This window comes from Acomys minous (genome assembly GCF_964271855.1).
Source record: "Acomys minous genome assembly, chromosome: 11".
Lineage (NCBI taxonomy): Eukaryota > Metazoa > Chordata > Mammalia > Rodentia > Muridae > Acomys > Acomys minous.
Genome location: NC_140492.1, coordinates 95,685,809 through 95,713,425, shown reverse-complemented (window position 1 = coordinate 95,713,425; position 27,617 = coordinate 95,685,809). Strand labels below are relative to the sequence as shown.

Here is a 27,617-nt window from a genome sequence, read left to right as displayed (position 1 = left end):
TTATTTTATAAGTTTATCATAATGCCAGTAGATTCCAACTATTTCTATTTGGATAAAATCATGAAAAATTCTTATGAAAATAAATGCCCTTTTTGCAATGGTGAGAAGAATAGAGAGGCATACAGAAAGAATAATAAATACTTTTATTATTAAATATAAATATACTTGATAAAGCTACTACTTAAAAATAACACATTATGGTATTGACACAGAATAAACATATCAGCAGAAAATAGAGTCTAGGAGATTTTTTGTCATATATGAGCAATTATTGTATAATGAAAGTGGAGTTGTGGTATATTAGACAATAAGTGAGGTATTTAATAAACTGGCACACTATCCTTCTGCATGATATACAGATCATGAAAAGTATGACAACATATATGATGAGTGGCTTGAAAGTTTAAACATAAACAAGAAGGTAATTGATATTATAGAAAAAAAATCTAAGTGATTATAAGTAACCAAAGATTAGGGGAGACCATCCATTATAACCAGTTCAGGAAAGCCTGAAACCATTATACATTATAGATGATCTGACTAGGGCAAGCACATAAGTTAGGGTATGTGGAGCTAAAAAAAATTGGACAGAACATTCTCCACAGTTGAGTGGAGAGTGGGGTATGACTTTCACACGAACTCTGGTGCCTCACATTTGACCATGTCCCCTGGAGGGGGAGACCTGGTGGCACTCAGAGGAAGGACAGCAGGTTACCAAGAAGAGACTTGATACCCTATGAGCATATACAGGGGGAGGTAATCCCCCTCAGGAACAGTCATAGGGGAGGGGAATAAGGGGAAAATGGGAGGGAGGGAAGAATGGGAGGATACAAGGGATGGGATAACCATTGAGATGTAACAAGAATAAATTAATAAAAAATAAAAATATTCCACGCAATGGTAAAGGATGAGTATTTATAACACTCAGGCAGGAGTGAGAACCAAAAAGGATGAAGTGACTTCCCCCTAATGTGGTCTGGGATGGGAATGGGTAATATACTGAAGAACAAAATCTAGTAGTTAGAGAAATGAAAATTAAGGTAACAAGTGTCATATTTTACATGTTCGACTTGAAAGTACTAAGAAGTGCAATAACATCTATTCCTGAAGAGCAGGCAGGAGTATGGGGCAGGGGCTCTCATTTCACTTTGCTGGTAAAAATGTGAATTGGTGTGTGTGTGTGTGTGTGTGTGTGTGTACACGTGTGTATGGTGTGTGTACATATGTGTGTATATGTGTGGTGTGTGTGCATATGTGTGCATGCATGTATGTGGTGTATGATGTGTGTGTGGTGTATGATGTATGTGTATGTGTGTGTGTGTGTGTGTGTGTGTGTGTGTGTGTGAGAGAGAGAGAGAGAGAGAGAGAGAGAGAGAGAGAGAGAGAGAGAGAGAGAGAGAGAGAGATTTGGGCCTTGCATGTACTAGGCAAATGCTTTACCACTCAGCTGTACCTCCACTCTCAGTCTTTTTGAAAGCCTTTTGGCAGTATTTATAAAAATTAAACAAATGGTCCCTCCCACTCCATGTTCCCTTTCTACTTTCCTGGCTTCTGTGATTACCTCAGGTTATATATTCAAATCTAAGGATTCAGAGCTGGGAGCCACAAATAAGCAAGTACATGTGGCATTTGCCATTTGTCTTCCTGGGCCTGGGTTACCTCTCTCAGTATATTTCCCAGTTTCATCCATCTTCCTGCAGCGCTCTTGACTTCATTTTAAAACAGATGAATAGTGTTCCATAGTGTATGCGCTACCCTTTCATTATCCATTAATCAGTCGAAGGACATTTGCATTGTTTCCATTTCCTAGTTATTGTGAACAGAGCAGCAATGAACATGGCGGAGATACATCTGTGGCTTTGGGCATCTAGTTCTTTGGGCATATGCCCAGGCGTGCTATAGCTGGGTCATGTGGTAGATCTGCTTTCAGCTTTTTGAGAAGTTCTCCACACCGATTTGCATACTGGCCTTGCCAGGTTACAATCTCAACAGTACTCACTGGCAGTTGTTGGTTGTTTTCTTGATCTTAGCCATTCTGACTTGGGTAAGAGGAAATCTCACAATAGTTTTAATTTATAATTACTCAATTGCTAAGGATGTTGGACATGTCTTGAGATGCTTATTAGCTATTTTTGTTTCTCCTTTTGAGAACTCTCTGTTCAGACAGTACATAGGCCATTTCTCAATTGGGTCATTTACTTTCTTGCTTCTCCTTCTCCTTCTCCTTCTCCTTCTCCTTCTCCTTCTCCTTCTCCTTCTCCTTCTCCTCCTCCTCCTCCTCCTCCTCCTTCTTCTTCTTCTTCATCTCCTCCTCCTCCTTCTGTTCTTGGAGCATTTTAGATATTAATCCTGTATCAGATATATAGCTGGCAGAGTTTCACTGTGTGCTAGGGAAGGAGAGGGAAAGGGAAAAATGATGTAAATCTATATTTAAAATGTTTAAACTTCTCAAAAATCAACTTAAACCCATTTAAAAACAAACAGCAACCTTTTAAAGTGCTTCTTGAAGTACTAGAAACTTAACAGCTCCATAGAAGAAAATAGATGAAATCAGGTTTGTTACAGTGTTGTTCATATTGCGACAAAGAAAAGAACCAAACAGGAAACAGGTGGATGGGAGCCAACAGGCAAATGATCAGCTTTGTACTGAAACATCTCTTCCACAAAATATTATGCAACAATTTAAATAATTAGGGAGTGATTGGCTGGAAGTTTCACAGAGGACAATCAAGAGTCATAGACATAATAAGGAGAATTTGTAGTAAGCATGGGGAATGGGGATAGCAGTGGGGAAGACGTGTGTGTGTGTGTGTGTGTGTGTGTGTGTGTGTGTGTGTAAAAGACCTTGGGCTGAGCATTATGATGAGCTCCTATCATCCCAAACTAGAGAAGCTAAGACAGGAGGACTGAACTGTAAATTTCTGCCCATCCTGGGATACACAATGAGACATGAGACTTTTCTTGGCAACAACAGCAGCAGCAGCAACAACAACAACAGAAGGTAAATAAAAGAAGGGGAAAGGAAAATAAGGCGTGTTTGACCGAGGCAGTCTTTGGAACTGATGGCTTTGGACATGGATGGTTTCCACTTGACGAGAAAGAAGACATCATCATGGCCAAGGGTGATGAAGGGATGAGGAGTAAAAGTCCTGGGGTCCAGGAGGGGAAGGAGTGCTCAGAGCCAGGGAATCAGGGTGGATGCTAAATGCAATTAGGACAGAAGTCCCGAATTTAGCTTTAGTGTTGAGACTGTGAGCCAGATTGGAAGGTTTGAGAGAAAAACCGAGGTCAAGAATACTGGATTAGTTGTGGAAGGGAATTTATTTAAAATGAAAAGAATCGCAGCCAATCACAAATTTGGAAAAAGCTGACAAAAATCTCTCACAGCACAGGTGAACTCTGTGGCCTCCTGCATTTTGATTGCCTTTCACTTCCTTTGTGCCACTGGGGACTGAACCCAGTGCCTCGCGCAGTGTGTCATCACTGAGCTACATCGACACTTTTTCACGTTGTATTTTTCAAGACAAAGTTTCACTAAATAGTAACTGAGGCATGTCTTCAACTTATGATCTTCCTGCCTCAACTTGCCAAATAGCTGGGATTGCAGACTTGTACAACCAGGCCTAATGATTGTCTGTGTGTATGTGTATGTATGTATGTGCATTTGTGCATGTGCATGTATATAAAGGTATACACACGGTTCTTTCCTTCTTCCTGATAAATTCAGTTCACCAGGAATGCTCAGCAAGCACTATTACCCATTGAGAAATCTTGCCACTCCTGACTTTTCATATAACGATAATGGTATAATATATTTTAAAAAAAACCTAAAAACAAATAATTTTCATAAAGTATATTCTGGTAATGGTCTCCCTTCTGCGGACTCTTTCCAGATCCTCCCCACCTTCCCACCCACCCAAACTCACACCTTTTTTTCTATCTCTTATTAGAAAACAATAGGCGGCAACAACAACAACAACAACAACAACAACAACAACCCAAATCACTAAAGGCCAAAGAAAGGGCCTAAGAAACAGACAGAAGCAGACACACACATCCACTCACACAGAAATCCTATAAAAACACACGATTAGAAACTATAACATATAAACAAAACCCTGTAAGGTAAAAAAAGAAAAAAAAAAAACCAAACCCAAACAAACCCAAAAATGTTGTAATATATCCTTCATAAAGAAAATAGTTTTTGCTCTATCATGTTTATTATTTTTTTATTGTTAGAAAAATTATTTTAGTGTCATGCTTGCTTGGTTTTTATAATATTTAAGAATTGTGAAAGTTTGGGAAACGTCCTCTACGTGGGAGAAAGCTTTCCTTTTGTGAGAGCATCAACGATATAGACATACCTTGTTTTGGTGGATCTCTTGGTCAGGAGTGTTTGTCCAGAGTGAGTTGCTGCTGGGCACCAAGCTCAAGGCCACGTGAGGTGGGAGCCCTTGCTGGGGCCCCCTCGACTACTCAGAAGCCACGGGCGTGCTCCTGGAAGCCATTGCTCCCCTGGGCTTCTAGCAACACAGACAGACAGAGAGAGGCCGAGGGCACGTATACTGCTTTCCTACTAACAGCAAGAGATGCCTCCTCAGCTCAGCTTTCTCCTAGCTGGGCACCCCAAATACTGGCAGCCTGTTTAATGACGACAGATATAGAAAGGAAAGTGGAGTTCTGAAAGACAGCAATCTTAAGCATTTTTGGCTAAATAGAGCTTACTTTTGCAATTTGACCAGAGCTCCCACAATCAAGGTACTAGTTTTTTTTTTAGGGCTTTCCCCAGGGCTTCTAAACTTTGCCTTCATTAGTTGATTGTGCTATATTCTCTCCTTTCTTAGCAACCTACTTGGAATTCTATTGGACAGAACACAAAGTTCATTGTTAAGTTGGCGTCCCCCAGCCCCACCCCCACCCCCACCCCCACATTCTTTCAGCATTTCTTATTTCCTTGCAAAAAAAAAATTTTTTTTTTTTTTGTCACATTACAGCATAGGTCCAAATAAGTCAGCCTTGCTTTTCCTGGCTTCAAAATCATTTTTTAAAGCCTAGATTCCCAACACAGGGGCATTACACATAGGAACTGCAGTGATTTGAGAGTCAATGTTCTGAAAATGAGAAATCCCACCCAAATGATGAAGCATCGTTGGAGCTTTGCATATATTTTCCCTCCTTCATTTTCATATATATTATATTTACCATCAATCTTGTGGCAAGTTGCAGAGCAGAGAGATTGGGTGACATAGTTCTCTGATGGGGAGATCAATCTGTAAACAGCACTTCGCCGCTCTGGGTGAAAATAGGGAGAGCACGGCATTGCCGCTTATTGCTACTGTTAACTCTGGTACAGACTTCAGTTGTGCGCACAGCAGCAAGTCAGCCAAAGGTCTGAAGAGAGAACTCATAGGGACGAAGGGAAAGAAAAGCCACAAGACGTGATTGTGCGGTCACTTGGGAACAATTTCTTTTTTTTGATGAGTTTGAATATGAATGCAAGAATCCCAGAAATGTCAAAAGAAGCCCAACCAATTTATCTGAGGGGAAAATGTTTTTATTTATTAGTGGCCTATTTAAAAACTTTTTCATGCTTCTCATAAGATTAGTCCCCTGCAGATAAAGATTGAGTGCAGCCATTTTAAAAAAATATTTTCCATTTTGAAATTAAAGGGCTTAGAACTCAGGCTGAGGTCTTTAAGTCTGTGTTTTCAAGAGATGTGGTCATATCTCTGTCCAGGCATCACACAACTATGTGAAGTGTGTTTTAAGCCGCTTCTCACATACTTACTCACATACTTCTCACATACTTATGCACACGCACGTGCACACACACACATACACACATATACCACACAACATTTTCACATACACCACATACCACACACATACTCACATACATCACATACCACAAACCCACACCCACACCACACATGCGTACCACACACAACCAAAACCACACATTTACACATCCGTTCACACTTATTCACACACATACCACACCATACTACACACATACACACACTACACACACACATGCCACATACACATACCACACACACACTCACATACCACACATACACCACATACCACACACCCACACCACATGCACACAATAAACACCACACACATACATGCGCACTCACATACACATACCACACCACACACACACACCCCATATATCTCACACGCACTACACATATTATATCTCCCCCACCCCATACAGAGTCTCTCTCTCTCTCTCTCTCTCTCTCTCTCTCTCTCTCTCTCTCTCTCTCTCTCTCTCTCGCACATCACATATAACACCTCTACATACGCCCTCTCACCCCTCCCCCACTTTTGGCGTTATTGGCTTTAACTACACTGCAATTGCAGTAATGAAAAGCAGAGCCGTCAGAAGCCCACAGGCACTGGGTGTGTTTTCCAGAATAGGTTACAAGAATTAGCACGAAAGAAATAGCTCTGTGTACAGAAAAGTTTGGGAACAAATACAAACCAGATGGAGGAGCCCAGAACCAAGGAGGAGGAGGAGGAGGGGAGGAAAGAGGGAGCTGGGTCTGGCGAACAGTGGGGGAGGGGTGAATTTACCATGTCCACCCAGGGAAGCGCGGTGCGGATTTCAGACTACGACGAGGTCTCTGTTGCTCTGAGGCCAGGGGATATGTTAATATGCTTCTGTAGATTGCCCACATCCATCTGCCTCTGCGTCCTGGCCACTTGTGCAGTGGAGAACCCTCAGCTACCCTTACCCTCAACTCTTAACACTGCCAGCTGTCCCAGACCCTTCAGGGGGATAGCCCTGCCTTTGTGTGGTCTCACTCTGCCCCTTGGGTGGTAACTACAGCAATCCCACCCTTTGATTGTTCTGGCGTGTCTGAGTTCAGATGTGGGGGAAATAGCATGGGCTCTACTCCCAGCAGCTGATTGGAGAGGCAAGGCAACACTAACACACCAGCTGTAGTGGAATCAACCCTGCAGAGGCATGCACAGGGCATCCTTTGACCACCAGCAGACAGGAGACTGGAAAGACCCAGCAAATCAATTCTGTTCCCTCTCTTTCCCCATGGGCTATGCCAAGATGCAAGTGTCCCATGTGGCTTGTTCAGATGTCCTGAATAAGGACAAATGCAGATGTGCCTTCTCAAGGTGCTGTGGCCAGCTCGTCCTTGCACTGCCTTGTGTTTGCTTTCATGTTGCTCAGACTCTTTTCTTTTTTTTTTCTTCACTCTTGCTGTCCTTGGACTGGTCTTCTCAGTTGCGCATTGATACACAGCTTTACTCCAGCGCTCTGTTTTCTAGGAAACCTGGGCTAAGGTGATAATGTCTAGCTTACAGTGACGCCATGAGCTCTCTTCTAATTTTCACCTGCTCTGTCATGTTTTGCTTTTGAGGAAGGGTCTCCCTGTGTAGTTAAGGCCGGCCTTGAACTTAGGATCTTCCTGCTTCTGCCTCCAGGGTGTGGGGGTTATAGGGGTGCCGTCACACATGGCTCACCTTGTTTACTCATTTGCAGGAGCAAGCATACCTCAAAAGAGCAATGCTTTATACTATTAACTTCTTGAGCCACACTGTGATACTGATACAGACTTTGAATTTGACAGTGTGGAGATAGTTGTTTACGAAATACACAGAGAAACCCTGTCTCGAAAAATAAAACAAACAAACAAACAAAAAAGAATTATGCTGCTAATCTAGGCAGCACCTCTATGGTAGTTTAAAAAGAACACCATAGGAAATTGCCATGTTGTTCATAAACAGTTGTGATTTAAGGGAAGAGGTCATTATGAATTGTAAGTGATTGCTTTGCATAATAACAAGTAATTTACGAAACTCTTGATTGTATTCATCTAGGGATATGAGACAAGCTGATAAGAAGGCTTTTGCAGTTAGTTTATTAGGCATTCTGAACTTGATGGAGGCGAAAAATGGTTTACTTTTCTCCAGTTATTGCAATGAAACGTGTTGCTGAACATACTCTGGTTACTTCCCCTAAGATGGCTTTGCCAATTGCTTCTAGATGGTTGGTCTGAGAGCAGCCAATAGAAAGCGTGCTCTGGGCTCAAGCAGGTGCTTTGCTAGCACTTATGTAAGTGTACCATGCATGTGCCAACCAGTGGAGGCCATAAGAGGGCATCAGAGCCTCTGGAACTGGAGTTGTAGGTTCTGAGTTGCCTTGGGAATGCTGAGAGCCGAATCCTAGGCTCTCTGCAAAAGCAACGTTTTTTGCTTTGTTTTTGTTTTTGTTTTAAACAGCTGAGTTATCTTTGTAGAGCGGGTGTGTGCGTGCATGTCTGTGTGTGATATACTTTAAGTTTTCTTTACAAAGTAACTCTTTGCTGATTACAAAAGTAGTTCTGTTCCACTATAGTGAATTTGGCAGTACGAGCTCATTGTACTACCTAGCAATAACATTTGCCATTAGCACTGTAATCCTTCAAAAATAACTCTATTTGTATTCTTTTTTTCCAACTGACATAATATGAGCCTATTTTTATATTTAAGACAGGTCTTAGAGGTAGTAGTTGAAATAATCACTTATGTCTCTATGTCATGGATTCTCCGTGTCTCTCCAGATGACTATTTTCATCTTTGTAGACAATTCTGTGACATGCACAATTCACTTTTCTCATTTTCTTGGTTTAGATGCCCCCCCAGAATGCATACGCTACACCAAAGGTGATATCTATTTTGAAAGATTTTCATTAGGAGATTGGCAAGCTGCTTTCCGGAAATGTACCAATTTACAGTCTCATCAGCACCAAGCGAGATGCTTTTCTATGACAATGTCCCCTGCTCGTCTTGGTTTCAATCCCCAGGTAGTTTCACTCAGCTTTCCGTTTCTTTATCTATGTGAGCTCATTGCAAGAGCGATGTTCTCAGCGGGGCGGGTGGGGGTCTAGTTTCTCTGGCTAGTATTCGCCTCTGCTGTTGCTCCAATTCATTTCTCACCCCTAAATTTAGAAGCTACAAGTACGTCCATCTTCCTTTTATATCTGCAGGACAGTGACTTGACTATATTTTCCTCTAGATTGCCTTAATCATAGGGTTCTTTCTTTCTTTTTCTTTCTTCTGACTATTGCTTTTCATTTCTCTGCTTTCTCAAGTGGGCATGCGTTTCCATCTTGCTCTTCCTCTGAGGACCCTGACTATTTTGTTCTAGAAACTGACTCCTTTTAAGTCTGCTTCTGACACAAACTTTCAAGTGACAGTATCCTCTCTAAAGCAGTAGGAAATGAAACAGAAAAAAAAAATTAGCTGGCTTCACATGTTCCTGGTTACCAAATGTCTGGCGAGGCTTACAGGTTTAGCCTTTAATTATGGGGGTAGGATTTTCCCCTGTGGGAAACTGTCTCACGCACTGCTCAAGGCTTGGCCTTCCTGGCATTGGCAGTAACCAACAGGAAGTCCGAGCTTTGCTTGGATGAGACTTAGGGACCTGTTCATGGTTTTCTCTGAGATCTAGTTCTGTACCTGGGATTTCCAGCCTTGGGCTAGTGATTCATGGTACGGGTGACGATGTGAGCAGGAGACAGACTGCGTGCAACAATCTAATCCAGTTTTTACTAATGTCTGGTGCCCACGTAGACAGGAAGACACATTTTCCAGTCAAGTTTCTGTCAGGCCCACATCCCCAGCAGCGTTCTTTAGTCAGGCCCCAACTTCTCTTCAACATCAACTTTTTCTTTTTTCAGGGGCTTTCATATGTTCTCACTATATACAAGGAAGACATTTTTTGGGGGAATTTTCATCCCAAATGTGCTGTCAGTCAGTCCAGTTGACGTAATGGAGAATGAACGATGCATCTTAGTGCATTTTCACTTCAGCTCTAACAGCTCTGCCCTTATAACTGGGAAGTGGAGACATTTCACTGGGGCTCTGGTCACATGTGCACCATGTTTGCTGTGTGGGCCTAGAGTGAGCCGTGGTGGGCACAGGGATTGTTTAACTCCCTCCCTGATGGTGTCCCAGGTGTAGGCTCTCGTACTCACCCATGCTACTCACGGACAGAACCTAGTGCTGGCCCCAGACATGGTCACCTCCGTGCTAACAGAATGCGTTCAAATAAGAGCTCTCTCACTTAGAGGTCACATGTTTTTCCACCAAACACATTTTTTTGCTCTCTATATCATTTATTTTGTGAATTAAATATGTTATGCACCTGGTAACATACCATACACATTATTTAAAAATATATATGCATATGCATACATGTGTGTGTATATATGTATATTAAGAGTCCAGCTAGATATCAGTGACCTGATACACACACACACACACACACACACACACACACACACACACACACACACACACACACACTCAATTAGACTACGGAAGAAGAAAATGAAGGGCACATCTTATTTATTTATTTGTCACTCATAAAGGATTAGATTTGGAGCTCATGTTTTCTAAATGAAAGTAAAAGAAGAGGATTAGTATGGGATTAGAAAGCTTGATTCAGGATTCCCTATTAGAGTTTTCTGTGCCTATTTTTAGCCTACAACATGAACAAGTCAATACAGGCAAAGCAGTGGTGTAGCACAAAGGGACCAGAGAGCTTGGTCTGCATATAGTCTGCACTTAGCCAGTAGGGGGTACTAGGTTCTGAGACTGAAACAGTGATTATTTTCAATTTCTCTAGACCCCTTACTTTCTGTTTTTAAATAAGTTCAGGATAAATCTCATTTCAAAAATCACCTGAATAAACGGCAGGGTTACGGTCTTGGGTGAAAAGCCTGTGGGTAGATAGCTGGTTTGTGAGTCTGATAGGAAGGAACAAAACAATAGGTTAAAATTTTAAGTAAGGAGTAACTTGGAGGAAAGTATGATGAGTTACTGGACATCCAATTGACTAATACTGAGACATGGACAGAGAGGAAGAAAAAGCATGTTTTAAAATAAATCCATTACAGCCACATTGCAGACCCTTCAGCAAAAATTAGAAGCAGTCTTAAAAAACACAGAATACAATTATAAATTAACAAACTATGTCCATCTTAACAGCTAATCAAGCCAGGAAGCAACACAATTGTGAACCATTTAAAAAGAAGTCTCTCTCTCTCTCTCTCTCTCTCTCTCTCTCTCTCTCTCTCTCTCTCTCTCTCTCTCGTGTGGTGTGTGTGTAACAAAGGAAGGAGAACAAAGGCTTGAAATACCAACATGAACAAAAAAAGCTTAAATATGTGTATCAAGTGCCTTGAGGAGACTAGAAACATTCCAAAACAAGACAAAATGAACAGTGAACGAGAAATGAGGAGATTGTCTTTTGTACAGAAATGTTTTTCTGTTTTTTTATATTTTAAGCACCACAAAGGAACATTAAGAGACAAATTCTAGGAAATATGTGATTTTGGAAGTAGCACGCATGACCCAGATAAAAACAAACTAAGATGCAGAACACTTTTTGAGGAGTACCTTGGTATCACGCCCTCGGACCCTGCAGAGACAAAAACATGTACTTAGGCATTGATAAATACTTTAAAATTTACAGTGATCCCTTGGTTACATTTTTCTTTTAAGACAATTAAAATGATACAGGCGAAGAAAAGGTCTCCTTTTGTCCAATTGTATTCTAAGTTTCTGTCCAAAGAATTTACCAGAAGTATGACAGAAATAATAAGTTGGAATGGGACTGATTTTCTCAGTTAAGAAGTATGTTCCACAAATTGCTTCCTATTCTTATGCTTACTTTTGATCATCAGGAAACTTTGCTTTGAGTATGAAATTTCTAGTGTTTTAGGCTATTGTCATTGCTTTCATTTGCCTGCCAGAGTTTGAGGTATCAGGACCTCATTGCTGAAGACATAACAAACAGTTTTGTCATAGGACTTTGGGGGAAATCAAATTAGTACTGACCCGAAGGCCCCCTCCCTGAGAACTAGCTCTTATAATGGTGTTATGTAAACTTCCAGGGCGGAAAAAAAAATGCTATCAGCAGATCTGTCTAGCTATAAATACTGCAAATTACAATAATGACTACACAGGCAAGATGTCACCAGTGGTGCCACAGTGGCCCTAATATCTTGGGGGTAACCAACAGCAGTCCTATTGTACTTGGGCCCATTCGGTAGGCGCCAACTCATGCCTACAACTGTAAACCTAGCCAAGATCCTGTAGTTAGAGTGGCCATAAGAGGAGATTCTATGCAGTAGCTTGAATGAGAATGTCTCCCTTAGGCCAGAACATTCTAACTCTTGCTTCCCAGTTGGCAGAACTGCGTGGGAAGGATCAGGAGATGTAGCCTTGTCGGAGGAGGTATGGCATTAGAGTCAGGTTTTGGGATTTCAAAATACAGCCTTTCTAGTGTGCTCTGCCTCTCGCTTGAAGATCAAGATATGCATCCTTAATTGTTCTTGCCACTTATGTCTTTGTTCTGCCACTATGGATTATTCTTCTTCTTCGTCTTCTTCTCCTTCTTCTTCTTCTTCTTCTTCTTCTTCTTCTTCTTCTTCTTCTCCTCCTCCTCCTCCTCCTCCTCCTCCTCCTCCTCCTCCTTCTTTAATTTAGAGAGGAGTTTATTTTAGCTCTTGGACCGAGAGTGTCAGAGTCCATCATGGTGGAGAATTAAGGGCATGGCAGTCAGGAGTGACGAGATCACATTTAATTTCCACACAAGAAGCAAAGCAAATGAACAAGAGACAAGGAAGACTATAAACCAGTCCACCATGGATTTTTGACTCGTTGAGACTGTAAGCCTAATTAAACACTTTCTTTTATAAAGTTGCCTTGAGAGTGGTGTTTTGTCACAGCAATAGGAAAAAAAACCCACTTGACACATCCTACTGCTATCATTGTGTTAAAATAACATAGTTTTCTACACATGTGGATATTGTCTTTATACCCACAGATAAGGACAACTCTTACCCCTAATCAAAGAAACTTCTTTTTCCATGAGACAAAGGCAGCTACAGAGAATCACAATTTGGCAAGGTGCAGAGAATAAATGACTATGGAGTGCCCAGTCCCCAATAGGACATATGTAATACAACCTGTGGGAAAGATTAAGCTTTGTCACAGGTGGAGGCAATCTTGGCGGGCTTTACCCTTGGGGCACACCATGAATACCTTGTGACAGACTGTTTGGAGCCTTCCTGAGCTTGGAATTCAGGAAGCCGACCTGGGAACCCCACCGTGGCTATTGTTTTCCTAATTGACCCTGGAAGGGAGAAGGAGACCGCCCTTTGCTTGTGACTGGGAAGGTGGGGGGAAGACAAAACAACAGGTTGAGAGGAGGAGAGCACGTGGAGAGAGAGCAACCAGACCGGACCAGCTCGTGGGACAGCAAGACACCTAAAGACCCGTCCCGTGGAATGGACACCGGAAGGTTCACTCTTCTGTCCCTTTAACCTTTTTTTCCTTCTTGTGTATGCTAGTTGGGTTGTATAATAAAGTTTAATTGTTAATAAACAGAGCCAACAACAACCTCTACACCTAAGGCCCAGGGGACATTTGGGAGGAGCGGACAGGAACATCTGTAAGAGTCAGATGACTAGGACTGATGTGTAGGTGTCCTGAACAGGCAGAGACTTCGCACCTATGAACTGTCAATAACACGACTTCTTGCAAAAGATCACACCAACTAATATGCCAGTGTGGATAAGAGAACCATTCACGAGGCCTGACCCGGGTTGAAGATGTAGCTATAGTCAGGCAATAGCTACCGAGGAAGAGAGAATCAACTTTTAATTTCTTCTATGGGAGAGCTCCCTGGTAGGTTACACAAGCTTACGCGGTCAGCCCTAGCCTCATATACATATGGACAGTCCTAACTGAACTCAGCTGGTGTGTGTGTGTGTGTGTGTGTGTGTGTGTGTGTGTGTGTGTGTGTAAACAATAACAATTATTAAAAAGGTCATGAATTTCAGATTGGGATGTGTGTATGGGAACACAGGAAGAGTTGGTTAGAGTATGGAAAGGGAAGGTAGAAATTATATATATACAGTGCATGTCTCTATGGAATTCTTGAAAAATAAAATACAAATTTCTAGTATTGCTATTTCCCTTTTGATTTTTGTGGTGATAAAATGCTCCTGAAATTAAAATGTTCGACTCATCCCACCCTTCAAATCTCCATCTGTTCTCTTGTGAGCACAAGACCTACATAGCTGGTCTCAGATGTGGCCGCATCCATGTTAGTGAAAGAATATATTCAGATATGAAGTCTATAAGTGAAGACTTATTTATACAAGATACCTCAAAAGTGCCAGGCAGTATTTCTAGGAACTAGAAGGATACAGATAAACATAGTAAGGTCCCAGCCTTCAAGGAATCATGACATAATAAGTAAGAAACATCACAAGATGTTGATCTAGAACTGGTTAGTGGCCAGGCTTTGGAAGTTTGAAGATCTGGGTTTGAATCCCAGGTCTTCCACTTTCTATTTTAAGGGTCATTAATGCTACCCAAGGCTTTGCCATCCTGCCTTGTCATACCCTTCGATGACATTCCATGCTGTATAGAAACAGATACTATTATCCTTCTGGGCACAGATACGCTGAATGTTGTTTTTAATTATTTCTAGTCGCAATGATGGACTCAGGATTTCATCAGGCCAATCCTTTCCTGAGAGTTTTTTTTTTTAAATTTTATATCTGGAGCTATAAAAGGATGAGGTTTTTTTTGTTTATGCTTTTTTCTTTTATGATAAAACTGTAAGAATGCCTTGTTTCAGTGTTGTGGGAGAGAGTAAGACAACCAGACACATTATTGTCTGAAATAACAGTCTATAAATATATATGCACAAACACACACAACTTTTATTGAGTGTTCCTCTCTTCAAACTTCACAAAAATAAATGACTATGTTTTCTCTTCATCTCATGAGATGGGAGAAATTAAGAATTTTAGCAATCTCAGATTATTCCTGGGCATTTTCACTGGTATATTGGAAGGCAGTTTAAGTAATTGATCCTTTTTAGATCTTAGGTGTTGTACAAAAGCTAGTTTAGAATTTATTATCTGTATATGACACCTTGTCAAGAATTATATTGTAAAATTGGGTCTATTTATCTAGTATAAATGAATGATCTACATTTCATCTCAGTCTTAATAATTATTAAGAGTAGATAATCTGCACATCTAAGCAACATTTACTCAGCACTATGGAGTAGAAGTTGAATCCTGTGGATTTTTAGTGTCTGGTATCTGGTGGGTGAGGGTGTGGGTGTGGGAAGTTCTGAACAACCCTTTTCCTTGTACCATCCAACTGTCAGGAAGAAGTTCTGCTGGAAGAATGGAAAGCTAAAAACAGAAGGGACTAAAAGGAGAGCAAGGAGGGGAGAGAGGGAGGGACAAAGGGAAGGTTTCCATGCTTTCTAATTACTTTTTCTTAAAGCCTGCTATGTCTTTCCTTGGGTTCCTTGAGTTGCATCCCAGAAAGTTTGTTCCCCACAACTAAAGAATCTCATATTAAAACAAGCATTTGGTACCCTACCTAACAGTTAGCAGCACTCTGTAAATGTTTCTATCTTATTACTGTGCTAAGGGATTTCGATTCAATATTATATAATAGACAAGGAAAGAGAAAGAGGTTAAAGATTTGGCTCCTAGCTGGGCAACTGGAAAGGGTGGTTAATATTTGGACAGGTGAAGGTGGGAGGGAAGTCAAAGACTGCACTGAAGAGATGTCCCTCGAAGGCAGAGTATGGTGGGTGTCTGTGAGGTGGGGAGAACTCGGCTGGGGCAATGTGTAGCTTACATGTGAAGTTAGGCAATTTGGAAGGGAACTCAGAGACCCTAGGATGGGATTCATACTGTATTCCAAAAGGCAGGTATTTTAAAAACCGAAAAATGATAATGAAAGCTCCCTGAAGCATTTTATTCTGATGTAAGGTGTAGTGGAGAGGAGGACACCTGTATTGAGAGCCTATAGACGCTTGAGATGAGAGGAAAGGGAGAGAAAAGTGAGGCATCAGTATTCCATCCTTGTGTGTCAGTAAGTGGCCTGTGCCAGAATGAGCAGATCCACTCATCTGGGTGGGTAGCCTCAGAGTGACAGCCACAGATGTACAGTTACCTCACCTTCTCTTCTGACTGCTTGATTAGCTGGTGGGTTGTGTCATTCCAATCTGTTACCCATGCTTTCCACACATCTATCTTCTTTCTTTCTCATTCTGGGACCCTTTACCTATATCCAAAGAGCAGATTTCTTATTTCTTCCTGGTAGTGCTGTGCATCTTACTAGATCTTTAAGACGTGTGTGTGTGTGTGTGTGTGTGTGTGTGTGTGTGTGTGTGTGTGTGTGTGCGTGCGTGCGCGTGTGTGTGTGTGTACAGAGAATAATATGGAAAGAGCTTAAAGCTAACAACTTATATAGTGTGAGCTGAAAACTCTCTTCCCTTTACTACGACGTTTTGACAGCAAGAAAAACGACAGGAGGATAACATTTATTGAGTCACAAAAGGCCTTCTTTGTGGATTTGGATAAAGATCCATTTGTACATTCTAGACAAATCTATGTCTATTTGGGAGGTAAAATCTGTAGCTTTGTAGATATTGTCATAGAAATTGACCCAATGGAGAGACTCTGCTTTCCCAGTGGACGGCGTAAAAGTAATCTACAGACATAGTTGGCTCAATAAATATGCTTATAACTAACACAGAGGATGATGATTTACATTTGAGGGAATAACTCTTATACATTAGAAGTAGGGAAAAATAACTTGGGAATATACCACTCAATTCTGGCCATGTGGTCATTTTAATAACACTATAAACAGTGGAGATGGAACCAACAAGTGCTCCTTTATGAAGACTGGCTGACGACTCAGTTCTCTAAACCTGGGATGCTAAAGGCTGAGCGGAGTGTGATAAAAAAATTTACCATGCAGCGAATGAATTAGGTGAGTACAAACTCAGAAAAATAAGAGCAAGGAAAGCATAATAAATGTAGTTTCAAGAAAAATAAAAGTATATTGTCACACATCAAAAATAAAATCATGACAGCCATTATATCATGACTAGAGCTAGAGCAAAGTGTGATAGCTTTGGAATGGATTTACAAAGACAAGGGTGTTTAGTCCACAGTGCTCAAGGGTAGGAAATATGCCCATGTTTTTTGTTTAAGTCACAAAATAACATCTACTCATTGTGGAAACACTAGACAAAACTATATAAAAATATATAATATTTTGGAGAAATTTTGATATTTTTATGTATAACTTTAATTTCTTCTATTTATATATTTAATTTACCCAAATGGACTTAAACATAGTTTTTCAATTTTTAAAATTAATTTAATACTTTGTAATCATCTCTCCATGTAACTTAGAGCTCTATATGCACCTCAAATGGTGGCAGAACGTTCGTTGCTTTCTATTGAACAAATTCCATATTGCTACTCTGGAATCTGTGCCATTTGTCTTTTAGATCAATGATGTTGTCAACTTAAAAATGCCTTAGAAGATTTTAAATACATTAATTTTATAGATTAATTTGGAGGGGAGATTTATAATTTTATGTTGAAAGAATATATATTTTCATTTATCCACATCTTTTATGTTCAGTAAAACTTCGCTGTTTTCTGTATACTTGTGTGTAGCTTATTAGCTTGACTCTCAGGTCCATAGCATCATCATTTCAGGATCATCATCTCAGCATCAGCATCTTAGCGTTAGCATCTCAATATCATCATTTCAACATCAGCATCAGGATCACTATTATCTATTCTTACTCTATATGATTTTTCTTCATTAATCTGCTCACTTAGCATATATAAAAAAACCTTTGCTTTTAAAATTGTTTTATTGTTTAAAGTACCTTCTTACAAAGTGATCTAACTGTTGTTTTCAGTTCTTCTAGTTTAATAATCAAGTCACTCACCAACAAAAATAACTTTGTCTCTTCTAAGGGTTATAGTTCCCATGAACAGTCTAGTTGGGTAGTTCTAGAGTGATGCCCTACAGTAGATGTATGCATGCTTTATTTCTCATTATCATGGAGAGGACTTACTGTTCTCTGCTTGGTTATCAGCCTGTGCTGTTACTTGGTGGTTACTGGTAGAGTCTTTAAAGACTTAGGGTCTGGTGGAAGGAAGTTAGGTCACTGGGGAATGCCCTTGAAGGGAACGTGGTGGCCTTAGCCTCCTCTTTTTCTATTTGCTTTTTGGTTCTGTAGATGACCAGATGTCTCTCCTGCACACTGTCACCACATGCCTGGCTTTGCCACAGCCCTCAAATAAAAAAGCCAATTGAGTATAGACTGAAACTTTCAAAACAGTAAGTACAAAAATAAAGCTTTCCTCTTTATCCTTTAATAGTTTCAGGCATTTTGTTTTAGTAATAGAAAACTGACACCATATATCAGCTGACATCAGCTGAACAGAAAGTTTCACTAATAGTGAATTTTATATTTTCTACTATAGAAGGTCCATAACTATTTTTTTAAACAGAATTTTTTGCTATGTAGGCTAAGTTAACCTTGAAATTATAATTGTCCTGCCTCATCCTTCTAAGTGCTAACATTACTAGTTTGAGCAACCACACCTTACTAAAAAGGTCAGAGTTGTCAATATTTTAAACGAAATCATTTAAGGTTATATAATATATTTATTTTTTGAATATTCTTAATATAGAGCTTAATTAACTAATTTTTATTCTTTGCTATTTGGTAACACAATGTTGAATTTGTAGATTTTCCTTTGTAGATTGTATTCATATTTGTAACTGTACCTTTGGCCAGACAGTACACACATTGAATGACGGGGCTTTGATACTTGTGACATTTTCTTTTTCTTTTATTTTCAAGAGAGTAGGGCTCCCTGGGCCCCTCCCACTATTCTAGGATGAAATCTGTGTGGGGAAATGCTCAGTGTCAGGGCCTGAGTTGGAACAGGGACTCCTTAGTAGCTGAGGGTCTCTCTCTTGTTCTCATGTCCTTTCTGAGGTGGGTGGTTCAGGGCTTCTGACTCCTTAGAAGCCATGTAGGCCATGAGGTCCACTACCCTGTTGCTGTAGCTGTATTCATTGTCATACCAGAAAATGAGCTTTGCAAAATTGTCATTGAGAACAATGCCCCAGCACCAAAGGTGGAAGAGGGAGAGTTTCTGTTAAAGTCACAGGAAACAACCTGGTCCCTAGTGTAGCCCAGGATGCCCTTTAGTGGGCCCTTGGATGCCTGCTTTACCACATTTTTAATGTCATCATACCTGGTGGGTTTCTCCAGTCGCCATGTCAAATCCACGATGGACACATTGGGGATAGGAGCACAGAGGCCATGTCAGTGAGCTTCCCGTTCAGCTCTGGGATGACCTTGCCCACAGCCTTGGAGGCACCAGTGGGTGCAGCCCCATGGCCATCACACCACAGTTTCAATAAGGGCCATCCACAGTCTTCTGGGTAGCAGTGATGGCATGGACTGTGGTCATGAGTCCTTCCACGATGCCAAAGTTGTCATGGATGACCTTGGCCAGGGCGGCTAAGGAGTTGGTGGAACAGGAAGCATTGCTGACAATTTTGAGTGACTTGTCATACTTCTCCTGGTTCACGTCCATCACAAACATGAGAGCATCAGCAGAAGGGGCGGAGATGATGACTCTTTGACCCTTCAAGTGTGCCCCATCCTTCCCCATGGTGGTGAAGACACCGGTAGACTCCACAACATACTTGGCACTGACATTACCCCATTTGACGTTAGCGGGATCTTGCCCCTGGAAGATGGTGATGGGCTTCCTGTTGATGACAAGCTTCCCATTCTCAGCCTTGGCTGTGGCATTGAACTTGTCATGAGTAGAGTCATACTGGAACATCTAGACCACGTAGCGGAGGTCAATGAAGAGGTCATTGATGGCAACAGTCTCCACTTTGCCAGATAAGACACAAACCCTGTTAACCAGGCACTCAGTGTGGCCAAATCAGTTTACTCCCACCTTCACCATTGTGCCAAGGGTCAAGGCTGGCACTGCACAAGAAGAGGCCGCTGTCTCTGGAGCAGGGAGGAGCAGAGAGCCACAACATTTTCATTATTTGTATCCTTTTGTTTTGATGATAGAGATCAGAGGAATGCTTTCTACCCTCTAGGGTTTAAAAAATATTTTGTCTATTGTGTTTTTAACTCTTAATACTATAGGTACATTATCTAACTTGAAAATATTCTTATTTCTCTTTGACTATTTTATCTGTCAGTGGAATATGTAATCTACTTTAATAATCTTGTTAACTTCTCGCATTTTTAAACAGCTTTAAAATACCACTTCAGTGCATATTTAGTACTTATGTATTCATTGTGGATTTTCTTTTTTTGGGTGATGGTGATTTTTGTCTAATTTAGTAACTTTTCTTACGCTAGTGCTGTTTTGTCCCTTAATATCATTCCTCCTATTGTCTTTGTTTGCATTTCTCTGGTATATCCCTGCTGACCCATGTTGCTCTTAGCAAAGCCCTTTTTCTATCATTTTCCTTCCAATGAATGTCTTATTAATAATATCACCTTATAATTTGTTACTTGTCTCATGCTTCTTTATGTTGAGGTCCTTTGTCCTATGCACATATATTAATTAGTCTTATTTCTGTCATTCTAATTTATGCATTTTTCAAACTTCTAGTCTCTGATTCTCCAACATCATTCTATTTAACCCTATCTTTTCTTCTTTGTAAATAAGGTATTTTTAGTCTCCCAATTGCTTTATTTTCTCTTAACATGTTTATTTGTTTGTTTATGTTGGAGGGAATCCGATAGAATGCATATGGAGGGCAGAAGACAATTTACATAAGCTGGTTCTTTCTTTCTATCATGTGAGTCCTGGAGATTCAACTTAGGTTACCAGGTTTGGTAACAAGTGCCTTTATCTACCAAACCATCTCACCAGGCCATGGTTGGATTTTCTTATTTGAAGTTTAAATTCAAACTTATATACCAGGAAAGAATTCTCAGTGACGCCCTATTAAGAGTGACGTATCACATCTTCATTCCTTCTTTCACTTCATTAGGTTTTAAAGATCAGTATTATGTTTACGTAATGGGTTATATCGGGTTTCAATGGACCTGGAATCACTAAGAAAAGGAGCTGAGCCTCTGAAGTGCTGGGATTAAAGGTGTGTGCCACCATCACCTGCTTGTGAGTTCAAAGCCAGTCTGGTCTATAAAGTGAGTCTAAGACAGTCAGGGATGTTGCACAGAGAAATCCTGTCTCAAAAAATCTAAAGAAAAAAAAAACCACCAAAAAACTTCTTTTTCATTTAAGTTGTTCTTGCCAGAGTATTTTGCCACAGAAGTGAGAAAAATAATATAGTTTAAACTTTTTTGTTTGTTTTTCGAGACACGGTTTCTCTGTTTAGCCCTGGCTCTCCTCGAACTCAAAGAGATCCACCTGCCTTTGTCTCTATATGGGCCACTGTTCCCAGCTTAAATTTATTTTCTACTCTGGAAAAAATTTTTAAAAAGTCATAGGGACACTTGTATTTGTATTAGTTACTTTCCTGTTACTGTGATAAAATGCCATGACCAAAAGTGGCTCGTGAAGAAAAATTTCTTCTGACTTATGATTATGGGTGGGGAGAGACCATAATGTTGGGGAGACATGGCATCAGGTAGTGTGTACAGGAAGCTATGAGAGAACATCTCAACCACACAAGAAGCCAACAAAGTGCCCTGGAGAGTTGGATGAAGCTAGAAACTCTCAAAGCCCGCCCCCAGTGACGTACTTCCCCCAGCAAGCCCACCCCCAGTGACGTACTTCCCCCAGCAAGCCCACCCCCAGTGACGTACTTCCCCCAGCAAGCCCACCCCCAGTGACGTACTTCCTCCAGCAAGCCCACCCCCAGTGACGTACTTCCTCCAGCAAGCCCACCCCCCAGTGGCGTACTTCCTCCAGCAAGCCTGCACTTAGTGACATACTTCCTCCAGCCAGGCAGCTCGCCCTAAAGGCTCCGTAACCTTCACAAACAGCACCTGCAGCGGGGTGTGTAAACATGTGAGCCTGTGGGGGATGCTTCACACTCAGACCTCCACCACATTGCTCCAAAGCCTTCAGCAAATTGATTATGCAGGTTTGAAAGATAAATGGTCAGAACTTGGTTTCACATCAGTGGTCAGAGGCTTTTACTAAGACATATTTATATCTGAGTCTTGTTTATGAGTTTAAACATTTATGAATTCTCAGCCTGTTGGAACAGTCTAACAAATATTTTTCAAGAAGGGCACAGGATTGATTTTCTTTCTGAGCCCATGTGTGTTTGTTTACCTAGCTGCTTGAATAGTATTAGGATTTTGACATTTAAATTATCTTCAAAATTCTATAGCTATTACTTCATTTTCTATTTGTGACAGTACCCAGAAGTTGATGAAAAATGATTTTTTCCTCTTGTCTGTTACTTATCTAGATTGGCATGTTTGTAGTATTATCTCTAATTTTTTTCCAGACTATTTTAGTGAGTTTATTTGGAAAGATAGTATGTCATAGTTTTGATGGTAGACCCTGTCTATATATTGCCATAATGGCTTTTGTTACTGATGACTGAATCACAAAATAGGAGTAGTTCCCTCTTTTTTTTTTTTTTTTTTTTTAAAAATTCAACTTTAGTGATGACAAGTTTCAAATCTGTAGGATTAGGTCTTCCAGAGATTATGCTGGCTGTCCCCAGGAAGCGATAGTAGAACTGAACATATACTTTTAATTATTTGGAATTAAGTTGAGAATCCATGGGATGAGGCTGGCAAGATGGCTCAGTGGGTAAAAGTGCTTTCCCCAAAGCCCCATAGATTTTGATATCTAGATCCCACATAAAGGTGGAAGGAGAAAACTGATTCCATAAAATTGTCCTTTGACCTCCCCACAAACGCTGTGGTATAAGTCTTCCAATACTACTATTACTACTACTATACCAAAAATAACAGTAATAATAATTCAGAGCTTCTGAAGGTGTGATGTTATCTAGCCAGGAGACTGATTTCTGCAGAGTGTAAGGGAACAATTAAAAAAGCAGACCAAACCAGGCCTCCAAATTCCAACAAACCAAACAAACCTGTCTTACGTTATGAAACAACCATCGAATCTCTTTAAACTCTCTGAAAGTCTTCAGTTTGCTAGTATGAGCCTCCTTGTACTACAGTATCCCTAAACGACTTTGTTTTGCACGTCAGCAAAGGAGCATGCAGGAAACAGAGTACAACATCGCTCAGACCTACAGGTTTCTATGGAGAGGGGCCAGGCATTCCTGTCTTGATTGTACCCCCTGCACTTGCGTTCTCAGGGTCCCGTGTCTGGTTGTAAGGTTGGACACTCAAATGCCTCTGAATACGATTCATTACCTTCTGATGAAAGCCTTGCATTACTCTGCCTTGTCTGTTCTTCCCCATGCTCTGTTCCTTGTAAGGTGCTGGCTTGTATGATTTTGTTCCAGGGGGACTCACATCCCATCCATCACTCTCTGGCTTTCCTGTGCTCCTCTGTGTGTCTGCATTCCTTGAGGGTAACGTCCTCATCTCTCATCTGCCCTCCCCCCGCCCTCTTTTTCCCTATGTGTCTCTGGTTCTGGTGTTTGGCCCGCCCTCTCTGCAGCTACTCCTACGTTTGCATCTTCCCTGAATTTTCAGATGATGTTGGCATTCTCAACTTCTGAGCTTTCAGAACTACTTACAGTCTCCCATCTTCCCTTTCTGGGTCTCACTGTGGGTTCTTAACATCAGATTTACTTCTGGATCGTGGGGTGTTTTCCCAGGAGAGCTGGTCCCTTTTGCCTCTCCTTGCTGCATAAATTTCCGAATCTTTACCATGGACTCACCACCCGTTTGCTTCTGCTTGTCTGGAGCTTTAGTTTCTTTTTGTGCCCTTAGTGAGACAGATGACATTCCACTGTTAGGAAACCTCTCCAGGACTGGCAGACATGGGACAAGGGAGGCAAGCACTGTGTCAGTGACTTGAAACTCTCCTTCCGGACTTTTTTGATGGTTTCCATCATAATCTCAAGGCCCTACCCCCTTCAAGGGGCTTTCTGAACTATGCTTCCCACTCTGTGCAGATTCTCTCCAGAAACTTATTAATGGACACTTATTAGTGGAAAGGTTCCTGCAATCCACATGGTCCACACACCAATCTTCCTATTGGACTTGATCATTGGTCAGATATCTGAATTTGCCATTTTAGGATTCATCTTTTTCTCCTGGCTGTGGGCTGACTATATGTGTGTGTGTGTGTGTGTGTGTGTGTGTGTGTGTGTGTGTGTGTGTGTGTGTTGGCTGAGCAAGGCACTGATATATGAATATAGCAGAATGTCACTAGGAGTCATTTTATTGCTATGTTTCTTTAGTAGAACAGTAGTGTTTGGTTTCCTGCTAGTTCCCTGGCCTGTCTGGTCTCAGGTTCTTGGCTACGGGAGCAGGTTTGAGAATGGGTTACATCTTATGGAGTGGGTCTTGGATATTGGTTGGTTACTTCCACGAGCTCTGTGCCACTATTGCACTAGCATGTCTTGCAGGCAAGTCGCCATTGTAGATCAAAGGGTTTGTAGCTGGGTTGATGTTTACCTTTTTCCTTTGGTAGCATGCAGTGTACTTTCCAATGCCATGAGCACTAGTTCATAGTGATGAAGGATGTACGTAAACACCAGCTTGGCTTCTTCATGTTCAGTGTGTTGCATAGCTGCTGTCTTCAACAATAGTGCCATACCATCAGTTTGTGGGAAGCAACCAATAGCCTTGGCAATAAATAGCCTGTGTTGTTTAGAGGTCCCAATGGGACCCCTTTGGTCAGCAACTCAATTAGATGTAATTTTGAATACTGGAATCTTCATTTGGTGATGAGAGAAGTGTGGCTTGGCCTGTCTCCCTGTTATTTGGGGATTTCATTTAGGTTGACTTCACATATATATATTTATATACATTTTAGGAAGTTTCTACTGTATTAGGTTTCCATATGACCCCTCAAATGGCTCTTAGTGTTAGCTGTTCTTCTCTGTATTCCCTTCTTTGACTCCTCTTACCTTCCCCTCCCATTTTGACCCTCCAGTTCCAGCCCCACTACTGTCATCCACCTATGACTCTCTATTCTGTTTCTCCTTCCTAGAGAGGTTCATTCTTGCCCCCTAGTCCCTTACTTTATACCTAACCTCTCTGGTTACATGGATTGTAGCTTCCTTATCAATGATTTAACAGCTACCATCCATATATAAGTGAATACATACAATATTTGTCTTTCTGGGTCTGGATTACCTCACTCAGGAAGATTTTTTTTTCTCTAGTTCCACCCACTTACCTGAGAATTTTATATTTATTTATTTTTTAACAGCTGAGAAATATTGCATTGTGCAAATGTGCCACATTTTCTGTATGCATTCTTTGGTTGAGGGGCATCTAGGTTGTTTCCAGTTTCTGGATATTATGAATAAAGCAGTAATGAACATGATTGAGCAAGTATCTCTGGAATATAATGAAATGTCCTTTGAGTATAGGTCCAAGAGTGGTATAGCTGGATTTTGAGGTATATCAATCCTAAATTCCTAAGAACTGCCATATTGATTTCCATAGCTGAAGAAGTTTGCACTCCTACCAGCAATGGATATAAGTGTTCTCCTTACTCCACATTCTTGCCAGCATGAGCTATCATTTGTTTTTATTGATCTTGGCCATTTTGACTGGTATAAAATGAAATTTTCATGAAGTTTTGATTTGCATTTCCCTGATGGATAGGGATGTTGAACACTTCTTCAAGTGTTTCTCAGCCATTTACATTTTTCTTTTGAATTCTCTGCTTATAACTGTACCCAATTTTCCAATTGGCTTATATTTTCTTGATGTCTAGTGTTTTTTTATTTTGGACATTAGCCCTCTCTGTTGGGTGCATAGTTGGTAGAAATCTTTTCCCATTCTGTAGGCTGCCACATTGTCTAAATGATGGTGTCCTTTGCCATATAGAAGACTTTCAGTTTCATGAGGTCCCATTTATTAATTGATCATCTTAGTACCTGGGCTACTGGTGTTCTGACCAGGAAGTTCTTTCCTGTGGCAATGAGTTCAAGACTTTTCCCCACTTTCTCTTCTATCAGATCCAATGTATTTGGCCTTCCATTTAGTATTTTGATCCCTTTGTAGTTTTGTGCAGGGTGAGAAGTATTGATCTATTTGCATTCTTCTACATGCAGTTTGACCAACATCATTTGTTGGAGATGCTGTCTGTGGTTCTGTGTCTCCCGGGAAGCTGCTGGGCACCAGGCTGGAAGATGCATGGTGTCCCAAATTCTGTTTCCCTCAAGATCTTGAGGCTCCAGATGAGGAAGGGTAGAATGAAGTCCATGTCACAGGATTTCTGGTAAAGCTTGGGGTGAGACCACTAGGTGAGTCCCAGGTCTAGTAATGAACTTTTGGGGGAGAAGGAAGGGCCCTTCTTGCCCTAGTGTTACAACTCAGAGTAAACAGCCAGTCTTAGACAATCTTCAGTGAAATAGATGGTGCACAGGTGCTTGTGCTTTATTTCATGTAACACAGGGACTTACAAATGTTGGTCAGTGGGGAGGACCTCTGAGGATGAATGTGTCTCATTGGCTGGGACTAGGATGCTGGCAATGCTCTATTTACATGGGAAAAGATAACAGGTCACAAGCTCATGTGATTGACCACCTGTAACCACCTTGGGGTTGTGTCACCTGCTCTTGAGGCAGGCATGGAAATATGAAAAAGCCTTTGTCCCACACCTTCCATTCTCAGGATGAGATTTTATTTTATTTTTATTTATTTATTTTTTTACTTTTATTGAATGTCTATGATTTACACATCATGTACCAAAATCCCTCAACCTCCGCCCCCAGTAAAATAAAACAAACAGACAAACAAAAAAAATCTTGTCACAGGAGCTGTAGTGTATCACTCAGTATAGCCTTTTGTCCACATATGTTTACTTTCAAATGTTCATTGTTACGAGTCATGGGTCTGGTTTGAGGCCTATACTATCGTTACTGGATCCTTACTGGGACTGCTGTCAGATATCCCGTTGTTGCCATGTGTCAAGGAGATTCTTAATCTTTGAATCTGTAGGTCCTGTCCCTTCATGTGTTCCAGCAGGTCATACATGGGGTAGATGTTGGGGTGAGGTTCAATCAGAGCCCTGGATCAAGGCCTGCTCCCTTGTCTTCCGGGCAGGGCCTGCTCTCCTGCTCCATGTCATCATGACAGGACCTGCTTTTCCACTCCTGTGTCCCCAGGACAGGGACAGCTCTCCTGCTCCCTTGTCCTTAGAGCAGGGCTCACTCTCCTGTTCCTGTGTTCTCATGACAGAGCTGACTCTCCTGCCCCTGTGTTCTCATGACAGAGCTGGCTCAATGGCTCCCGTGTCCTCAGAGCAGGGCCAGCTCACCTCTTCCCATGTCCTCAGGGCAGGGCTGGCTCACCAGCTCCCTCAGGATGAGATTTTAAATCACTTTCTCCCTCCCATCTTTTCTTCTTGTGTGGTGCTGGATATTGAGCCTAGAACATGGTAGGCAGGTACTTTATCATGGAGCTACAAGATAAGCTCTCAAAATTCATTATCTTCTAGAGATCTTTTTTGTGTTTCTAGATGACATAGCTACTAAAAATGTCTGTGTTTTAAAGCATGAGTCCCAACTTACAGATGCTCTTTTTACTTTGTTTTAATTTTGACCCTCTTACAACGTTAAGCAGTGGGTTTTATTACATTCTATGTTAAAAAAATAATCCC

At 41.1% G+C, this 27,617-nt stretch overlaps 2 long non-coding RNA genes and 1 pseudogene across 3 annotated transcripts in view; 1 reads left to right on the top strand and 2 right to left on the bottom strand.

Annotated features, from left to right (window-relative positions):
- The window catches only part of LOC311608734, a 248,930-nt gene that overhangs the window by 172,983 nt on the left and 48,330 nt on the right, over nucleotides 1-27,617 (top strand). Inside the window, exon 3 of the long non-coding RNA XR_014783105.1 lies at nucleotides 18,110-18,210. This is a non-coding gene — a long non-coding RNA (uncharacterized lncRNA). The remainder of the gene's footprint in view (nucleotides 1-18,109; nucleotides 18,211-27,617) is intronic.
- LOC311608731 lies at nucleotides 203-5,297 on the bottom strand. The gene is made up of 3 exons (XR_014783102.1): nucleotides 5,203-5,297; nucleotides 4,365-4,860; nucleotides 203-2,387 (listed from the first exon to the last, which is right to left on the bottom strand). It is a non-coding gene; the product is annotated as an uncharacterized lncRNA (long non-coding RNA).
- On the bottom strand, nucleotides 18,834-19,868 carry LOC311608838 (glyceraldehyde-3-phosphate dehydrogenase-like; annotated as a pseudogene). The gene has a single exon. The product of its transcript is annotated as a glyceraldehyde-3-phosphate dehydrogenase-like (transcript).